Raw genomic sequence first — 21517 nt, forward strand, 5'->3', positions numbered from 1 at the left:
CTACTCCCCTCCAGAACCTTCCATTTCTTTTTTTGGTTGTGAATATTGAAACTTATGCTGCCATATTAGGCTCCTTTCCCTGTTTTGTTGTTAGGATTGACTGATTAATTTTGCTCATTTTATTAGGTATTATGGAAGAGAAGTTTACATATCTTAACCCAGAAGTTCAGACTCTGGTAATAACAGTTGTCCCTGGAATACCAAGAACTTTGGATATAATAATTCCATCCTTTCAGTTTCTTATTTCTCTTTATGTGCTCTTCTTGGCATCAAAAATAAGAAACATTTCCTCACTTGAGCCTCATTCAGAAATGGGAAAAGCACCAGGTACAGCAATTCTTAAATCTTCTGACTTTTAAGCCAAAAGAGTGTTTTTCCTCTTTATTTCAAGACTATCTAAGAAATTCATCTATTAGATACTAATATCTCCTAAGACCCTTACCTAAATCAAATTTTTCTAGGGCATACTTTAGAAAATATTATCCTAACAAAGGACATGCCAGAGTCTTGAAACAGAACATCTGATGATTGTGTCACTTGTTCTGACCAATACTTCTAAGGAATCTTAATGTTATTTATTTAAAGCAAAGAGAAAAAAAAAGACATTTAAAAACTAAAATTAACTGAGATTTTAAAAAATTAAATCATGTTATGCCATGCTGCAGAGGAATAAAAAAGGAATACACACTATAAATGAAGAATCCAGAGGACAAGTAGTAGTAATTTGGAGGAACTGAGTAGATATCAGTGATGGCTACTATGGAATTAAGTAAGGATATAGCTATTTATTTATGCATTTAAACAATAAAAATTTCAGCCAGATGTGAAAGATTAGAAATTTAAAAATAAATAATTAGTAAAAATTACGTATTAGAGACAATCTAAATATCCAATGACAGCAAAAAGTTTAAATAAACTTTGAGATGTCAACATAATGGAATATTATACACTATTAATAATAGTTGTGTCTATAAAGATGGATTATTTATATAATGAAAAACAACCTAATGTTAAGTGAAACTGGTTATACACATGTATATATGGAATGATTTCAATTGTGTAAAATACATATCTGACTTCTTATCAAACTGGAAGTAATTATACTAACATTTTAGAAGTGTTTATTTCTAGATTGTGGTCTTTAAGATATTTTCTTTTTTATATCTTGTTATTTTTCTTCCTTGAAGGGTACTGTGTGCTCTTTAAATATGAGGTATTCTTTCTCTCCAGAATGCAGTAAGACTTTTGAGCAGAGGAATGGCAAGATTTGATTTACTTTGAGGAAAGCTCCGACTCCCCAGTGGAGAATAGGCTGTAGACATGGAGCGCAGGTAGGAGGCTATTGCAATGACCTAGATGACAGATGATGAGAGTTTGGATGAGGGTTACAGTATAAAAGTGGTAAGATATGGAAAATATGTGATATATTTTTAAGGTAGAGCCAACAAAATCTGTCCACGGTTAAATGTGTAGTGTGTGAGGAAAAAAAAGACCCCCGGATGGTGTCTATCTTTTTGATTAACATATGAGGTATACATAAATACCTCATATTTAATGAGCACACATTACCCTTAAAGGAAGAAAAATGTATTTTATGTTCATTTACATTAATGAAGCAACAATAAACAAGTCATCTTTATCAGATGTCTTAATGAAGAAAGCTGAAAAAAGATCAAGAAGCACTTTCAATGAAAAAACTACAAATATTTCACCAGGAGGCCAATGCTATGAAAAGATCAAAGAATGAAACTTTGAAGTCCTAGTCATCTTTCTAGATGAAAGAAAATTAAGATTTTCCTGTGTCTAGAATGAAAAGCCATGGCTTAATTAAGTAGCAGTTGGAAATTATTGAGTACTGGTGAATGAAATTTAGGATCTCACAAAATTTTAGATTTGGTTCAGGGTTCAGAGGTCATCCAATCCTAACTTTGGATAGGTTCTAGAATCCATTCTTCAGTACAATTGAGAAATGGTCATCCGATTGTTGTTTGAATACCTCCAGTTGACATATAACTCACCACCTTTGGAGACAGTCTGCTCTTGTGTCCCAATTCTAGATGTTAGAACGTTCCCTCTTATGTGGCATTGAAATTGGAGTTCCTGTAACTTCCATTCATCCATCCTAATTAAGACTCAAAGAGTTTGAACAGGTGGGGAAAAAATTTTAATCAGTAAAAATATTGATACATTTCCATAGAGTTTAGGAGAGAAAATCTGAAGAATTTATAGGTGTAAGTCAATTTTCTCTTTGACACAGAAGTGTTTCTAATATTTAACAGCATGCCTCTTGTTAATCCTCTGCTCTCCAGAATGATTATCTTCAGTTCCATGAGACCATCTTTGTATGACATGGTTTCCAAGACCATAACAGTCCAGGGAGTCCTCTTTTAGAAGCTGTGCTGAGTGGTTCAATTGACTAATTGGAACTAGTTCTTTCTGGGACCTACGTTTTCTATGTTCCCCTTTGCTGTAAGATTAGAGTTAGAGCTGCCAAAAGAGGAACTTCCATGAGATTCAGAGGAAGTAGCGGTCATCACTCTCTAAAGATGTTCACAGGCAATACAGTGATGGAAATATGCTTGCAGGGTTTCAGCTCGTGCTCACTGTGCTGTGCTCCACATTCAAATCTCCTTCCTGACTGCTGGCACCGTTGTGCAAGAGTAGCCCCCAGCCCACCACCAGACACTTGGGGGAAGACACACAGACAACATAGACTCAATAACCGATGCTGCCCATAGATATAATGTGAACTCGGTATATAATTTTAAATTTTCTAGCAGTCACATTAACAAGGCAGAAGAAAACAAACAAGTGAAGTCGATTTGAATATGTTTAGTATAACCCATTATACCTAAAACGTTATCACTTCAACACATAGACAATATTAAAAATATCTAATGAAACAACAAGGAGGACTTGATTCACATTAGGGAAAGCTCTGACTCCTCAGTGGAAAATAGACTGTAGAAATGGAAAGCAGATAGGACGCTACTGCAGCGACCTAGATGACGGATGATGGTGGTTTGGACTAGGGTTACAGTATAAAAGTGATAAGATTTGGAAAATGTGTGCTATTTTTTCAAGGTAGCATCAACAAAATCTGTCCATGGTGAAATGTGTAGTGTGAGAGAGAGAGAGAAGAAAGACCCTATCTTTTGGGATTAAGCACCTAGAAAATACAGTGTCATTTACTATGAAGAAGGAGACTAAGAAAGAGCAGGTTTGCTTTGATTGGTCCAACATACATTATGATTTCAAACATTTATTCTTTTATCTTTGCCATTTTGATAAGCACATGTTTATCTAAATTGCAGGCATAAACCTTGAGCTAAGGAGAGCTAATTACTGAGTCCATGGTCCCACTCAGCCTAATATCCAGGCATTGCCATTATACTTGGAATATACTTAATTTGTCTTACTCCACTATTTTACATCAAAAAATACATTTACACATCTTGTTTGCAACTATAAAATTCACTGAGTCTCATGTTTCATGTATAGCATTACTTTGAATTCCCAAAATCATAGCCCCATTTCTTCCTTCCCTACTTAACCTGGACTACCAATTCAACACATTATTGCCTATACCCTCCAGTGCCTAAACCTCTTGTTTTTCCAGCCCATCGGAATTACCAGTCCCTAACCTATGATTAATCCAACCATCTGCTTGCGCAACAGAAATTTATAAGCTGCCAAACGCTGCTTGAGAAACATTGCATAACTGTACTGCTTGGACTTATTACATATTTACCATTTCCAATCTCAACTTAGTCTTCAGTACAGCTTGGCAATCCTTATGTCTGTATTCATTCAGATATTTTTCATATTTACCAAGGTGACCATTTTATAACTTCACACTCCTGCGCAAGCTTTCACTTTCATATCCAGGAGAAAAAAACTACTTACCACCTTCCAGAAAACAAAATGAATACTCTAGACATTTAATTTATTCAAATGTCCTTCTCTGATTCCACCATTACATATATTTACTCTCACCTTCACCTGCCTTATTACTGTCATACTTCTCTTTTGCTCATCATCCCAAACTTCCTTCCACTCACTACATAAATCCCATGCCTTGTTCATGGCTCTGGGTCTTTGCAGATGCAATTTCATCTCTTCAACAATTGCTGTTGTTTCAACGTCTACACAGTTTTCAAAGTGCAATGGAAATGTTGTTTACCAGTGAAGCCCCACCCCCAAACCAGCTGCCATAGACAAAGATGGCAAATCCCTCCTCTTTATTATCGTAGTACACTATTGAGACCCAAATTATAGCACACCTTATATTTTGCTACAATTATGTGTGTTATCTATTTCTGCCACCAAATCTAAGACTTGGACGGAGCAGGCTTTTTGTTATTGGTCTATGTGTATTCATCTCAAAAGCACGCAAAGTGATTTTTATGTTCTCTCACTGAACAACAACAATCAACACAGACAACTTCTGTGACCAAATTTGCTGGAGGGGGCTGGGTTCTACCCATCACCAAGCAAGCAATCAGTTCTGCAGGGGATAAATGGGTGACCTCCAATTTAATTCTGACACTATGTAGCTGGAGATAGCATCACATACTACAGATTGAGGGTTCAGTCCCTAAGACTGCCCCCTTCCCCAGACACCAACAATTGCTAGTTTGGGCCTCTAGAACTTCTGACCCACTGGCTTCAAGTTACAGTTCTCAAGACCTTCTCTTTGGGTTTGATTAATTTGCAAGAGCACCTCGCAAAACTCAAGGAAACATGTTTACTGGTTTATTATAAAAGGCATTACAAAGAATACAGATGAAGAGATGCACAGAGTGAGGTATGAGGAAAGGGGCATACAGAGCTTCCATGCCCTCCCTGGGTGGCACTCTTCAGGAATCTCCATGTGTTCAGCTATCCACAAATCTCTGAACCCTGTCTTTTGGGCTTTTATGGAGGCTTCATTATGTAGGCATGATTGGTTAAACCACTGGCCATTGGTGATCAACTCAATCTTCACGCCCTCTCTCCTCCCTGGAGGTTAGGAGGTGGGACTAAAAGCCCCAACCCTCTAATTCTGCGCTGGTTTTCTGGTGACCAGCCCCCGTTCTGAAGCTACCTAGAGGCTGCCAGCCCTAAGTCAACTCATTAGCATACAAAAAGAGATCACTCAGGCATTTTTAAAGATTTCAAAAGTTGAATGCCACAAAATGGGATACATACCATTTACATACCAAATACCAAATATGTATTTCACGATACCACAATACTATATAGATTTTTTTGACAAGAGTTTGCTTGGAGATGTGCTGGACAGAGGCAAGGCTGTGGTGATGACAGTCTTAAAAAGATGTTTTGTGTTGGACACAAGAGAGCATTTTTCATTGGTTACAGAAGTGAAATTGATCCATGCCTGTCAGCCTTAGAAGTGTGTTCATTTCAGCAAAGCTGAATGGAGTGCACTTTCTTAAGTGCAGAGTCACATTGAGAAATCCATGCTACAGAAGCTGACTTCCATAGCATAAGGCTATAACTGATTGGTTGACTTTTACTGATAAGATACAGGAAAAGGAAAATAACGTGAATATCACAAGTGCCACTGCTTGGTGTTACACAGTCGCCTCTGCAAAGTTTACCTTTGGCTTGGAAGAATGAAGCAATAAAAATATTAATGCAAGGAACTTTCCAAATTGGGGGCTATCCATAAGGTTGCTTTTCCATTTCTGGTCTATTAAGTAATGGCATATTATCCTTGAAAGCAATAACACAGGAATTCATGTTTGCTGAAGAAGCTCCTTTGAAATTTGTCTCAAATGAAGCACAGAGAGCAGAGGAGATAAGCAAGCTGACAGGTATTTAACCAGTGTGTATATCACCTTCCATATATTATCAATTAATTTCCAAAACCACCAAATAAGGTAGATGTTCTTATGTTCATTTATGTGAAAAGATTAGAACTTAGAGAAATTCAATAAGAGTTTCAATGTCATAAAGCTAGTAAGTGACAAAATTAGAATTCACACCCAGGTCATAGCCAAATTTGTTTCCCCTTTTGAATCATACTTCCGGGCCTAAGGAAAAATAAGAATGCCTTCGTTTTGAAGAAATCAACCTGGAGAGAGCAAGAAGTGGAAGCTGGGAAAGTCTCTACCAGTGTTCCTGACATGGAAAAGAAGTTGTGCTAAAATCTATAATATTTCTGAACCTCTTCTACATTGATTGATGGTTTTTATAGTTATAGAATAAAAATTCAAATCTTACATATTAGAAAGTTACACAATCTCAACAGTTCCTGCCATTCTCAGGGAGATGTTTGCTGTATAAAAAGTCACACTACAAAGCAGTGTGGTACAATTAGGTTCTAGTGGGTATCTATAACCAGTTACTTCAACAGATTCACATAAAAAAAACAAGTATATGACTCAATAATTCTATCTATACCATGTATTTTTAAATGACCAAAATAAACCTACAAGGCTCTATAAACTACATAAAAAAACGAAAAACAAATCTAGCTAGCTTACATTTTTTAAGGTTTTCTGGGAGTCATGTGTACTACTGTAGTAAGCACTTAAAACAAGAGTGGGTTGTAAAAAATGGAGAGAAGAACGGAGTTAATAATTTTTTAGGACGGGCACGGTGGCTCATGTCTGTAATCCCAGCACTGTGGAAGACCGAGGCGGGTGATCATCTGAGTTCAGGAATTCCAGACCATCTTGGCCCACATCGTGAAACCCTGTCTCTACTAAAAATACAAATATTAGCCAGGCAGTAGTGGCACACGCCTGTAATCCCAGCTACATGGGAGGGTGAAGCAGGAGAATTGCTTGAGCCTGGGAGTCAGAGGTTGCTGTGAGCCAAGATTATGCCACTGCACTCCAGTCTGGGCAACAGAGTGAGACTCTGTCTCAATAATAATAATAATAATAATAATAATAATAATAATTTTTAATGCATGTCATGAAGTCTTATTTACTAACTTTGGACAGATCACAAATTTAACTCTAGTTATTTTAAATTCTAAACTAGAGAAAAGTATTTTAAAATTCATATGGAACCAAAAAAGAGCCCACATAGCCAAGGCAATCCTAAGCAAAAAGAACAACCATGAAGGCATCATGCTGCCCGACTTCACACTATACTACAGGGAGATAGTACCAAAACAGCATGGTACTGGTACAGCGGAAACACAGACCAATGGAACAGAGTAGAGAATGCAGAAATAAGACCACCCACCTACAACTGTCTGATCTTCAACAAACCTGACAAAAACAAGCAATGGGGAAAGGATCCCCTATTCAGCAAATGGTGATGGGAGAACTGGCTAGTTATACGCAGAAAATTGAAACTGGACCTCTTCCTTATACCATATACAAAAATCAACTCAAGGTGGGTTAAAGACTTAAATGCAAAACCCAAAACTATAAAAACTCTGGAATACAACCTAGACAATACCTTTCAGGACATAGACACAGGCAAAGATTTCATGACAAAGACAGCAAAAGCAATTGCAACAAGAGCAAAAATTGACAAATGAGCTCAAATTAAACTAAAGAGCTTTTGCACAGCAAAATAAACTATCAACAGAATAAACAGACATGGGAGAAAAATGTTTGCAAACTATGCATCCAATCCAAAATAGGTCTAATATAATGAACTTAAATGAATTCACAAGAATAAAACAAACAACCCCATTAAAAAGTAGGTAAAGGACATGCACAGACACTCCTCAAAAGAAGACATTCACACAGCCAACAATCATATGAAAAAAATCTCAACCTCACTGATCATTAGAGAAATGAAAATAAAAACCACAAAGAGATACCATCTCATGCCAGTCAGAATGGCTATTACTAAAAAGTAAAAAAAAAAAAAAAAAACACAGATGCTGCAAGGTTGTGGAGAAAAAGGAATGCTTTTACACTATTGGTGGGAGTGTAAATTAGTTCAACTATTGTGGAAGATAGTATAGAAATTCCTCAAAGACCTAAAGACAGAAATATCATTGACCCAGTGATCCCATTACTGGGTATATATCCAAAAAAAAATCATTCCATTATAAAGACACATGCACACTTATGTTCATTGCAGCACCATTCACAATAGCTAAGACATGGAATCAACCTAAATGCCCATCAGTGATAAACTAGATAAAGAAAATATGGGTCTGGGGCAGTGGTTCACACCTGTAATCCCAGCACTCTGAGAGGTCGAGGCAGGTGGATCATGAGGTCAGGAGATTGAGACCATCCTGGCCAACATGGTAAAAGCCGGTCTCTACTAAAAATACAAAAATTAGCTGGGTATGGTGGCATACATCTGTAGTCCCAGCTACTCAGGAGGCTGAGGCAGGAGAATCGCTTGAACCCAGAAGGTGAAGGTTTCAGTGAGCTGAGATCATGCCACTGCACTCCAGCCTGGCGACAGAGAGAGACTCCGTCTCAAGAAAAAAAAAAAAAAAAGAAAACGTGGTACATATACTTCACAGAATACTATGCAGCTATAAAAAAAGAACAAGATCATGTCTTAACACAGGAACAGAAAGCCAAATACTGCATCTTTTCACTTAAAAGTGGGAGCTAAATGATGAGAACACATGGACACATAGAGGTGAGCAACACACACTGGGGCCTATTGGAGGCTGGAGGTTTGGAGGAGGAAGAGGATCAGAAAAAGTGACTAATGGATACTAGGATTAAGACACGGATGATGAACTAATGTGTGCAACAGACCCCCAAAACGCACGTTTACCTATTGAACAAACCTGCACATCCTGCACATATATGCCTGAACTTAAAAGTTAAAAAAAAAAGGATTTAATGTTACTCTTAATAATGCAATAATAGTTCAGACTAACTTAGTACTACAGCTTTTAATTGCCAAAGGAAAGAGTGAAACATGATGCTACCACAGTTTAGTACATACATGTTGAAAACAGATCAGATTATCAGAGCAGTAGAACTTTTTTTGATACTAAACCAATAAACCAATTTATTTTCTGAATATTTAGAAGCACAGCATAGAGTAATAACTTTAAAAGTTACCTTATAGAGGACACAACACCTACTTTCATTAAATTGCTTCATATAGCACATCCAGGTATTTTTAGTATTTCAATATATTTCTATTAACAAGTGGCAAACATAGCAAAGTGACCAGGTGTGGTGGCTCATACCTGTAATCCCAGCACTTTGGGAAGCCGAAGCAGGTGGATCATCTGTGGTCAGGAGTTCAAGACCAGCCCGGCCAACATGGTGAAACCCCGTCTCTACTAAAAATACAAAACTTAGCCAGGTGTGGTGGCAGGTGCCTGTAATCCCAACTACTTGGGAGGCTGAGGCAGGAGAATTGCTTGAACCTGGGAGGCAGAGGTTGCAGTGAGCCAAGATCACGTCACTGCACTCCAGCCTGACCAACACAGTGAGACTCCATCTCAAAAAAAAAAAAAAAAGAAGAAAGAAGGAAAGAAAGGAAAGGAAAGGAAAGGAAAGGAAAGGAAAGGAAAGGAAAGGAAAGGAAAGGAAAGGAAAGGAAAGGAAAGGAAAGGAAAGGAAAGGAAAGGAAAGGAAGATTGCAAAGCATATTCAGGATATTAAATGAGGGTTTAGTCTTTTTCACTAATTATTTATTTTTGAATAAATCACATATAGCACAAAACACAAAAAGTAGAATGAAAGTTCCTCCTTACCCTGTCTTCTAGCAACCCAGTTCCCAATGGGTAGGAACTGATATTTAAAACTATAATTCAATAAAAGTTCTCTGAAATAGAGAAAGGCCTAGATCTATATATTGAATGGATCTATCTTTTATCTAAAGAAAAATAATCAATCCAGAAAGGTCAACTGTGAGACATATCCTAGCACAATTATTGAAATTTAAAAGAAAAGATCCCTCTTGGTTTCCAGGAAAAATCAAAAAGTCATTTACAAAGGAAGGAAAATCAGGTTGGCATCACAATTCTTGTCAACAACAGTCAAAGCAAGTAAACAGTGTGATAGCACTGCCCGTAAACTTAAAGGGAGAAATGTAAGGAAAATATTTTATATCCAGCCACACTGTTTTTCAGATATTAAAGACACCCAGGAGTCTTTCCTGGTAATCTACTAAAGGATGAATTTATTTTAACAAAGAGATCATTAGGGAAAACAGCGAAATAACTGGTAATATGCTTAATTATAGATCTATGACTATAACATAGGTGAGAATGAGAGAGAAAAATTAGTATGTAAATATTATTTGCTCTGTCAAAATCAAAATAACACAAAAGAAATAAAACTGAGTGAAAATAGAATATGTTAATTGACTGCTATAAAGATAACAGGTAGAAATAAAAGGAAATTATTTAAGGGTGACAGAGTAGTTAAAATCTAACTAAGGACTAAGAACGTTAAATGAAATAATTAAAATAAGGTAATACTTTTTAAAAATACAAATCCTTCTAAACACAAAAAGTATTGCAAAATAAAAGAAAACATTTAATTTTAAAAGTGAAGAAGGCTGGGCACAGTGGCTTATGCCTGTAATCCCAGCACTTTGGGAGGCCAAGGCAGCCAGATCATGACGTCAGGAGATTGAGACCATCCTGGCTAACATGGTGAAACCCCATCTCTACTAAAAATACAAAAAATTAGCCAGGCGTGGTGGCGGGTACCTATAGTCCCAGCTACTCAGGAGGCTGAGGCAGAAGAATGGCATGAACTGGGAGGCAGAGCTTGCAGTGAGGCAAGACCGTACCACTGCACTCCAGCCTGGAAGACAGAGCAAGATTCCATCTCAAAAAAAAAAAAAAAAAAAAAAAAGGAAAGAAAATAGACTGCTGAAACCAACTCAACTGTTCCATAGAACTGATGTTTATGGCTTCTTTTGAGTAAACATAGAATTTAACACTCTCAGTCTCAGAACTTGAGAAAGTTACACTTGTCTTTTTTTTTTTTTTTTTTAGAAATTGAATTTTTTTTATTTTAAAAATTGAAATTTTTGTATTCTAGTAGAGATGAGGTTTCACCATGTTGGCCAGGCTGGTCTTAAACTCCTGACCTCAAGTGATCCACCTGTTTCAGCCTCCCAAAGTGCTGGGATTACAAGCATGAGCCACTGTGCCCAGCTGAGCTCAACTTTTTTTTTTTTTTAATTTTTTTTTTTTTACTATACTTTAAGTTCTAGGGTACATGTGCATAACGTGCAGGTTTGTTACATATGTGGACTTGTGCCATGTTGGTGTGCTACACCCATCAACTCGTCAGCACCCATCAATTCATCATTTATATCAGGTATAACTCCCAATGCAATCCCTCCCCCCTCCCTCCTCCCCATGATAGGCCCCAGTGTGTGATGTTCCCCTTCCCGAGTCCAAGTGATCTCATTGTTCAGTTCCCACCTATGAGTGAGAACATGCGGTGTTTGGTTTTCTCTTCTTGTGATAGTTTGCTAAGAATGATGGTTGCCAGCTGCATCCATGTCCCTACAAAGGACGCAAACTCATCCTTTTTTATGGCTGCATAGTATTCCATGGTGTATATGTGCCACATTTTCTTAATCCAGTCTGTCACTGATGGACATTTCGGTTGATTCCAAGTCTTTGCTATTGTGAATAGTGCCGCAATAAACATACGTGTGCATGTGTCTTTATAGCAGCATGATTTATAACCCTTTGGGTCTATACCCAGTAGTGGGATGGCTGGGTCATATGGTCCATCTAGTTCTAGATCCTTGAGGAATCGCCATACTGTTTTCCATAATGGTTGAACTAGTTTACATTCCCACCAACAGTGTAAAAGTGTTCCTATTTCTCCACATCCTCTCCAACACCTGTTGTTTCCTGATTTTTTAATGATTGCCATTCTAACTGGTGTGAGATGGTATCTCATTGTGGTTTTGATTTGCATTTCTCTGATGGCGAGTGATGATGAGCATTTTTTCATGTGTCTGTTGGCTATATGAATGTCTTCTTTTGAGAAATGTCTGTTCATATCCTTTGCCCACTTTTTGATGGGATTGTTTGCTTTTTTCTTGTATATTTGTTTGAGTTCTTTGTAGATTCTGGATATTAGCCCTTTGTCAGATGAGTAGATTGCCAAAATTTTCTCCCATTCTGTAGGTTGCCTGTTCACTCTGATGGTAGTTTCTTTTGCTGTGCAGAAGCTCTTTAGTTTAATTAGATCCCATTTGTCAGTTTTGGCTTTTGCTGCCGTTGCTTTTGGTGTTTTAGACATGAAGTCCTTGCCCATGCCTATGTCCTGAATGGTACTACCTAGGTTTTCTTCTAGGGTTTTTACGGTATTAGGTCTAACATTTAAGTCTCTAATCCATCTTGAATTAATCTTCGTATAAGGAGTAAGGAAAGGATCCAGTTTCAGCTTTCTACTTATGGCTAGCCAATTTTCCCAGTACCATTTATTAAATAGGGAATCCTTTCCCCATTTCTTGTTTCTCTCAGGTTTGTCAAAGATCAGATGGCTGTAGATGTGTGGTATTATTTCTGAGGACTCTGTTCTGTTCCATTGGTCTATATCTCTGTTTTGGTACCAGTACCATGCTGTTTTGGTTACTGTAGCCTTGTAGTATAGTTTGAAGTCAGGTAGCGTGACGCCTCCAGCTTTGTCCTTTTGACTTAGGATTGTCTTGGCAATGCGGGCTCTTTTTTGGTTCCATATGAACTTTAAAGCAGTTTTTTCCAATTCTGTGAAGAAACTCATTGGTAGCTTGATGGGGATGGCATTGAATCTATAAATAACCTTGGGCAGCATGGCCATTTTCACAATATTGATTCTTCCTATCCATGAGCATGGCATGTTCTTCCATTTGTTTGTGTCCTCTTTTATTTCACTGAGCAGTGGTTTGTAGTTCTCCTTGAAGAGGTCCTTGACATCCCTTGTAAGTTGGATTCCTAGGTATTTTATTCTCTTTGAAGCAATTGTGAATGGAAGTTCATTCCTCATTTGGCTCTCTGTTTGTCTGTTACTGGTGTATAAGAATGCTTGTGATTTTTGCACATTAAATTTGTATCCTGAGACTTTGCTGAAGTTGCTTATCAGCTTAAGGAGATTTTGGGCTGAGATGATGGGGTTTTCTAAATATACAATCATGTCATCTGCAAACAGGGACAATTTGACTTCTTCTTTTCCTAACTGAATACCCTTGATTTCTTTCTCTTGCCTGATTGCCCTAGCCAGAACTTCCAACACTATGTTGAATAGGAGTGGTGAGAGAGGGCATCCCTGTCTTGTGCCAGTTTTCAAAGGGAATTTTTCCAGTTTTTGCCCATTCAGTATGATATTAGCTGTGGGTTTGTCATAAATAGCTCTTATTATTTTGAGGCACGTTCCATCAATACCGAATTTATTGAGCGTTTTTAGCATGAAGGGCTGTTGAATTTTGTCAAAAGCCTTTTCTGCATCTATTGAGATAATCATGTGGTTCTGGTCTTTGGTTCTGTTTATATGCTGGATTACATTTATTGATTTGCGAATGTTGAACCAGCCTTGCATCCCAGGGATGAAGCCCACTTTGATCATGGTGGATAAGCTTTTTGATGTGCTGCTGAATCTGGTTTGCCAGTATTTTATTGAGGATTTTTGCATCGGTGTTCATCAGGGATATTGGTCTAAAATTCTCTTTTTTTGTTGTGTCTCTGCCAGGCTTTGGTATCAGGATGATGTTGGTCTCATAAAATGAGTTAGGGAGGATTCCCTCTTTTTCTGTTGATTGGAATAGTTTCAGAAGGAATGGTACCAGCTCCTCCTTGTACCTCCCTCTGGTAGAATTTGGCTGTCAATCCATCTGGTCCTGGACTTTCTTTGGTTGGTAGGCTATTAATTATTGCCTCAATTTCAGAGCCTGCTATTGGTCTATTCAGGGATTCAAATTCTTCCTGGTTTAGTCTTGGAAGAGTGTAAGTGTCCAGGAAATTATCCATTTCTTCTAGATTTTCTAGTTGATTTGCGTAGAGGTGTTTATAGTATTCTCTGAAGGTAGTTTGTATTTCTGTGGGGTCCGTGGTGATATCCCCTTTATCATTTTTTATTGCGTCTATTTGATTCCTCTCTCTTTTCTTCTTTATTAGTCTTGCTAGCGGTCTGTCAATTTTGTTGATCTTTTCAAAAAACCAACTCCTGGATTCATTGATTTTTTTGGAGGGTTTTTTGTGTCTCTATCTCCTTCAGTTCGGCTCTGATCTTAGTTATTTCTTGCCTTCTGCTAGCTTTTGAATGTGTTTGCTCTTGCCTCTCTAGTCCTTTTAATTGTGATGTTAGAGTGTCAATTTTAGATCTTTCCTGCTTTCTCTTGTGGGCATTTAGTGCTATAAATTTCCCTCTACACACTGCTTTAAATGTGTCCCAGAGATTCTGGTATGTTGTGTCTTTGTTCTCATTGGTTTCAAAGAACATCTTTATTTCTGCCTTCATTTCATTATGTACCCAGTAGTCATTCAGGAGCAGGTTGTTCAGTTTCCATGCAGTTGAGTGGTTTTGATTGAGTTTCTTAGTTCTGAGATCTAGTTTGATTGCACTGTGGTCTGAGAGACAGTTTGTTATAATTTCTGTTCTTTTACATTTGCTAAGGAGTGCTTTACTTCCAATTATGTGGTCAATTTTAGAATAAGTGCGATGTGGTGCTGAGAAGAATGTATATTCTGTTGATTTGGGGTGGAGAGTTCCATAGATGTCTATTAGGTCCGCTTGGTGCAGAGATAAGTTCAATTCCTGAATATCCTTGTTAACTTTCTGTCTCGTTGATCTGTCTAATGTTGACAGTGGAGTGTTGAAGTCTCCCATTATTATTGTATGGGAGTCTAAGTCCCTTTGTAAGTCTCTAAGGACTTGCTTTATGAATCAGGGTGCTCCTGTATTGGGTGCATATATATTTAGGATACTTAGCTCTTCCTGTTGAATTGATCCCTTTACCATTATGTAATGGCCTTCTTTGTCTCTTTTGATCTTTGATGGTTTAAAGTCTGTTTTATCAGAGACTAGGATTGCAACCCCTGCTTTTTTTTGTTCTCCATTTGCTTGGTAGATCTTCCTCCATCCCTTTATTTTGAGCCTATGTATGTCTCTGCATGTGAGATGGGTCTCCTGAATACAGCAGACTGATGAGTCTTAACTCTTTTTCCAGTTTGCCAGTCTGTGTCTTTTAATTGGAGCATTTAGTCCATTTACATTTAAGGTTAATATTGTTATGTGTGACCTTGATCCAGCCATTAGGATATTAACTGGTTATTTTGCTCGTTAGTTGATGCAGTTTCTTCCTAGCCTCGATGGTCTTTACATTTTGGCATGTTTTTGCAATGGCTGGTACCAGTTGTTCCTTTCCATGTTTAGGGCTTCCTTCAGGGTCTCTTGTAAGGCAGGCCTGGTGGTGACAAAATCTCTAAGCATTTGCTTATCTGTAAAGGATTTTATTTCTCCTTCACTTATGAAACTTCGTTTGGGTGGATATGAAATTCTGGGTTGAAAATTCTTTTCTTTAAGAACGTTGAATATTGGACCCCACTCTCTTCTGGCTTGGAGAGTTTCTGCCGAGAGATCTGCTGTTAGTCTGATGGGCTTCCCTTTGTGGGTAACCCCACCTTTCTCTCTGGCTGCCCTTAAGATTCTTTCCTTCATTTCAATTTTGATGAATGTGGCAATTATGTGTCTTGGAGTTGCTCTTCTCAAGGAGTATCTTTGTGGCGTTCTCTGTATTTCCTGAATTTGAATGTTGGCCTGCCCTACTAGGTTGGGGAAGTTCTCCTGGATGATATCCTGAAGAGTGTTTTCCAACTTGGTTCCATTTTCCCCTCACTTTCAGGCACCCCAATCAGACGTAGATTTGGTCTTTTTACATAATCCCATACTTCTTGCAGGCTTTGTTCATTTCTTTTTCTTCTTTTTTCTTTTGCTTTCTCTTCTCGCTTCATTTCATTCATTTGATCCTCAATCGCTGATACTTTCTTCCAGTTGATCGAGTCGGTTACTGAAGCTTGTGCATTTGTCACGTATTTCTCGTGTCATGGTTTTCATCTCTGTCATTTCGTTTATGATCTTCTCTGCATTAATTAGTCTAGCTGTCAATTCTTCCACTCTTTTTTCAAGATTTTTAGTTTCTTTGCGCTGGGTACGTAATTCCTCCTTTAGCTCTGAGAAGTTTGATGGACTGAAGACTTCTTCTCTCATCTCGTCAAAGTCATTCTCTGACCAGCTTTGATCCGTTGCTGGTGATGGGCTGCGCTCCTTTGCAGGGGGAGATGCGCTCTTATTTTTTGAATTTCCAGCTTTTCTGCCCTGCTTCTTCCCCATCTTTGTGGTTTTATCTGCCTCTGGTCTTTGATGATTGTGACGTACTGATGGGGTTTTGGTATAGGTGTCCTTCCTGTTTGATAGTTTTCCTTCTGACAGTCAGGACCCTCAGCTATAGGTCTGTTGGAGATTGCTTGAGGTCCACTCCAGACCCTGTTTGCCTGGGTATCAGCAGCAGAGGTTGCAGAAGATAGAATATTGCTGAACAGCAAGTGTACCTGTCTGATTCTTATTTTGGAAGCTTCCTCTCAGGGGTGTACTCCACCCTGTGAGGTGTGGGGTGTCAGACTGCCCCTAGTGGGGGATGTCTCCCAGTTAGGCTACTCAGGGGTCAGGGACCCACTTGAGCAGGCAGTCTGTCCCTTCTCAGATCTCAACCTCTGTGTTGGGAGATCCACTGCTCTCTTCAAAGCTGTCAGACAGAGTCGTTTGCGTCTGCAGAGGTTCCTGCTGCTTTTGTTGTTGTTGTTGTTAACTGTGCCCTGTCCCCAGAGGTGGAGTCTCAGTTGAAAATGCAGAAATCACCGGTCTTCTGTGTCGCTCGCGCTGGGAGTTGGAGACTGGAGCTGTTCCTATTCAGCCATCTTGCTCCGCCCCGCATTTGTCTTATCTGAGTTCCTTTCTCAGGAAACTAACCATCAGGCCTCCCAGATAGCATCAAGGAGCTGATGCACTTACCAGATCACCTGATCTGGACAGTGAGCCCTCAGACCCCTCACTCATCACGATTGCCTAAGTGGCTACCTGCTTCCTGTTAACCAACTCCTCTTCTTTAACCCTCTCTAATTCCTGTCCTCCTGCATGTAGTTAACAAGTCTTCCCTGCTATATAAACTCCTATTTTTAATCAGTCAGGGAGAAGAATTTGAGACTGATCTCCCATCTCCTTAGCAGTAGCACCCCATTAAAGCCTTCTTCCCTGGCAGTACTCATCTCAGTGATTGGCTTTCTGTGCAGTGAGCAGCAAGACCTAGACTGAACCCCTGATATTTCAGTAACACTACTGAATGGAAGATATCCAGTAAATATTATGTTATGAATTATCATCTGCAGATAAAATATCAAATATCCATCAAATTACTACATGTAAATAGGCTTAACTTATCTGTTTTTTAAAAATTCAGGTTGACTTAAAAGTCAAAATGCAATATTCTACAAGACAGTTGATTTCTTTTAAAAGTCATTCTCATTCTTCTGCATTTTCTTATCATGAGCATTCATCAATATCAGCTTTATTCCATTTATACCATACATTTGCAAAACAAGTTTTTATCCCTCAAATCTTGCTGTTCCAAATTCAGGTCTTCAGAAGCAATTTTACATTGGCTGTTTATTAAAGTAGAGAAAAATGAGCAAATGTTGGCTATTGAGGAAAATAAAGAAAAGGAAAATCCATCATATAATTCATTTTATTCTTATATGCTAAACAGTTCCAGACTTTCTCTTTTTATTTCTTACTAACTTGCCTCAGCTTTTTAAGACTAAATACAAAAAAAATTAATAAACACTTCACATAAAGATAATTATTTTAGAGTCTTTTTGTTTCCTCACTATGTAGTCACAGGCAAATTGTTAATCTCAATCTCTTCTAAAATGTTTATATCCTTCCTGTATTACAGAAAATAAAATCTAACCTATTTTATAAGTCATCTATAAGTAATATAATCTGGCTGGGCATGGTGGCTCACGCCTGTAATCCCAGCACTTTGGGAGGCTGAGGTGGGCGGATCACAAGGTCAAGAGATCGAGACCATCCTGGTCAACATGGTGAAACCCTGTCTCTACTAAAAACATAAAAATTAGCTAGGTGTGGTGGTGCATGCCTGTAGTCCCAGCTACTTGGGAGGCTGAGGCAGGAGAATCGCTTGAACCCAGGAGGTGGAGGTTGCAGTGAGCCGAGATCGCACCACTGCACTCCAGCCTGGTGACAGAGTGAGACTCTCTCTCAAAAAAATAAATACATAAAATAATAATAATAATAATAATTGTAAATAAGTAATATAAACTACTGCTACTTACAAACATACTTTATAGAATTTTTACTGACTTTAACTTAAATAATATTCTCATACAGAAGTGCTAGAATATACAGATGTAAAAAAGAAACAATAGTAAAATCAGCCACAATTCTACAACTACAGCTACTTTCTCACCACCATGAAATAGAAACCTGTATAACTGCCACCAGGCTTGTGTGCAGCCTGCTGCCCCTTCATCAGCTGTGTGATGTGTAAGTAGAGATGAACCATGCAGGGGACAGGAATGTGGGTGGGAAAAGGCAAAGCAAAGGCTCTAGTTGCATGATAGGCACTGGTACCTGGTACCCCAGGCCAGAGGTGGAACAGAGGTTGAACATACAAGTAAGAAAGTAGCATTAGATAAACTATAATCTACTTAGACTTTTAACAGAAAGTCATTTTGTGACCTCTGAGTTTTCTCTTCATTGCAGAGAGTCAGAAATAGAAAATATATTTCTCTAAAATATTAATGCATATAATTTTTCAAATTACAAAGAATATAGGTTCCATTGAAAAAAAAAAAAGTGATACGAAAAAGTACAACCAAAAAGAATTTAAAACCCTAACTTATCTCATCACCAAACACTGCCACCATTTCTTGTCACCAACAAGCCTTTTCAACAAGTTGTTAGGGGTCAATAGATTTAACACTGAATTGCAGATACTAAGATATTACCTATAGAAAGAATGAACCATTACCTATTATTGTATCCCCTTATCTTCTTCTTAGTTACAGTCAGTTAGAGTCCTTAACAAAACTTAGTCACAATTATATTGAGTGATTTCTGAGTATTAAGAGATTTAATTACTCTAGCTTAAAAAATAATTGCTGGTTGATAAAAAAAATCAATTAGGTTGCTAAATATCCAGCTTTCACAATCATAAAATCTTTCCTACCTCCACATATTCCTATTTGGATTAGGTTGGATGGCTCCTCGGTTTCCTTCTAGCACTAAAATGTGATTTTCTGAAAAGCAATACAGAAACTAAGACATGCACTTATAAGTTAGTTTTGGTGAGCTTTTCTTAAAGTTAACAAAAAATTGATTCAAACCATTTCTTCTAATGTATTTTGACATTTGCTCTTTCAGCATGAAGTTAGTTACCAAGCAAAAGCAGGTTCTTAATAATTTATGTTGTCTACTTTGAATGTGATTACTCATAGGAGTCTGCAGAAATGAATCAATACTTGCTTAGCTTCTCAAAAAAGTAAATTGGAGATAATTGTTATAGTCATGCATGTTAATTTAGGCTGCCAAATTAATTTCTCAACACTCCCTATGCTACAACAGTCTTAATTAAGGAATAACTAAAGTTGCCTTTTCTTCTTATAGGTACTCTTGAGCCATTGGCTCTGAACAAAGTCATTTAACCCCTCTGATGTATGAGATTTAAAAAAACAACAAAGAGGCCGGACACTGGTTCACACCTGTAATCCCAGGACTTTGGGAGGCCAAGGCAGGCGGAGGTCAGGAGATCGAGATCATCCTGGCCAACATGGTGAAACTCCATCTCTACTAAAAATACAAAAATTAGTTGGGCATGGTGGCACGCATGGTAGTCCCAGCTACTCAGGAGGCTAAGGCAGGGATAATTGCTTAAACTCAGGAGGCAGAGGTTGCAGTGAGCTGAGATCACACCACTGCACTCCACCCTGGGCAACTAACAGAGTGAGACTCCATCTCAAAAAAAAAAAAGAGAGAGAAAATCTACAAAGTATTATATACTGATATACTGTATACTGTACATCTGTAAAAGGGCTTTACAGAGGGCAAAGTGATTCCATGCTTTGTTTCTGCAACCTATTTTCTGTTCTGCAAGATGTAGCCTAGGCCTCCTGGGAAGCTATTTTAATGTGGTGTGGATCTTGACAGTGTCCAATGCCAAGCTCCATATTTTAGGAGGATCACTGACAAATTGAGTGCCTCAAAGAGAGAAGTCTGAGGAATTGTGGTAAGAGGAATGCTTGAAGGAACTGGAGAGAGAGAGAACTGGAAATATTTAACCAAAAGATAAGATGATGTGGTATCATAATAATTTCAGGGATCCTCTTTTGTTCAAATGCCTGTTACAAGGTAAAGTGCTTAACTTTATATCTTGTTCCAGGTGGCAGAATTGGCACTGATTATTGGTAATTACAAGGAGGTAGACAAGATTCAACATAAGAATCTTTTGACAATATGAAGGGCTGCTTTACCCAGGAGTGAGCTTCCTGGTGTTCAGGCACTTCCTGAAGGACCACGTAGGTGGAGTAAGGGAGAGTTCTCTGAGGCTCACTGTCTCAGGCTTTCAATGAATTAAAATATCAATGAATCACTCATTCATGAGACAGCCTTAGTCTTTGTGGTCCAGACCCCATTTTGACCCTTGTTATCACTGTAAGATGGACATCTCAAGTCTCCAAAAGACAATGAAATGTCAAAAGGCCTTGCAGTTTCCTTATTACATGCCAAGACATACTTAGAGATTACCCACTACTATCCTACAGAGCTGGTCATTGCTAGCACAAAAGTCAGACTGTTGGAGAGCAAGTGTGAGACCAAGGGCATAATTCCCCGTTCCAAAAGTTTAAAGAGAACACTGCCGTTCATGTACAACCTGCTACATTCTGTTGATCAATCTCATCTAGCCCCTACTGTATAATATTTAGTTTGCATAACACTCCAATATAATGAGCTCCTAAAGAGCAGAAACTCTGTACTATTTATCTTTATAACTCCATAGCTTATCCAAGTGTTGGCATTTATTGGATACTCAATATATGCTTAATGGAAGAATAAATGAATTCCATTCCAAATAAGCATTGCCTCAGTGCAGGCACTATATCAATGGCAAGATCCAGAATTAAAATAAGACAGTTTTTGCCCTTAAGGAGTGTTCAATAATCAGCAGAATAAATATATGAGGGAATAAGAGCACCTGTATTGGGTGGAATTTTGCCTTTTTTTTTTTTTTTTAATGGAGTTTTGCTCTTGTTACCCAGGCTGGAAAGCAATGGCACCATCTCAGCTCATTGCAACCTCCGCCTCTGGGTTTAAGGAATTTTGCCTTTTAAGAGTCCTTTCAACCCTAAGATTCTACCAATCCATATTCTTTTCCTCAATTAAAATATTGTAGATGCAACCTGGAGCTGTGGCTCACGCCTGTAATCCTAGCACTTTGGGAGGATCACTTGAGCCCAGGAGTTCAAGACCAACCTGGGCAACATGCTGAAACCCCATTTCTACAAGAAATACAAAAATTAGCCAGGCATGGT

Source organism: Rhinopithecus roxellana, chromosome 1 (assembly GCF_007565055.1).
Source record: "Rhinopithecus roxellana isolate Shanxi Qingling chromosome 1, ASM756505v1, whole genome shotgun sequence".
NCBI classification, from domain to species: domain Eukaryota; kingdom Metazoa; phylum Chordata; class Mammalia; order Primates; family Cercopithecidae; genus Rhinopithecus; species Rhinopithecus roxellana.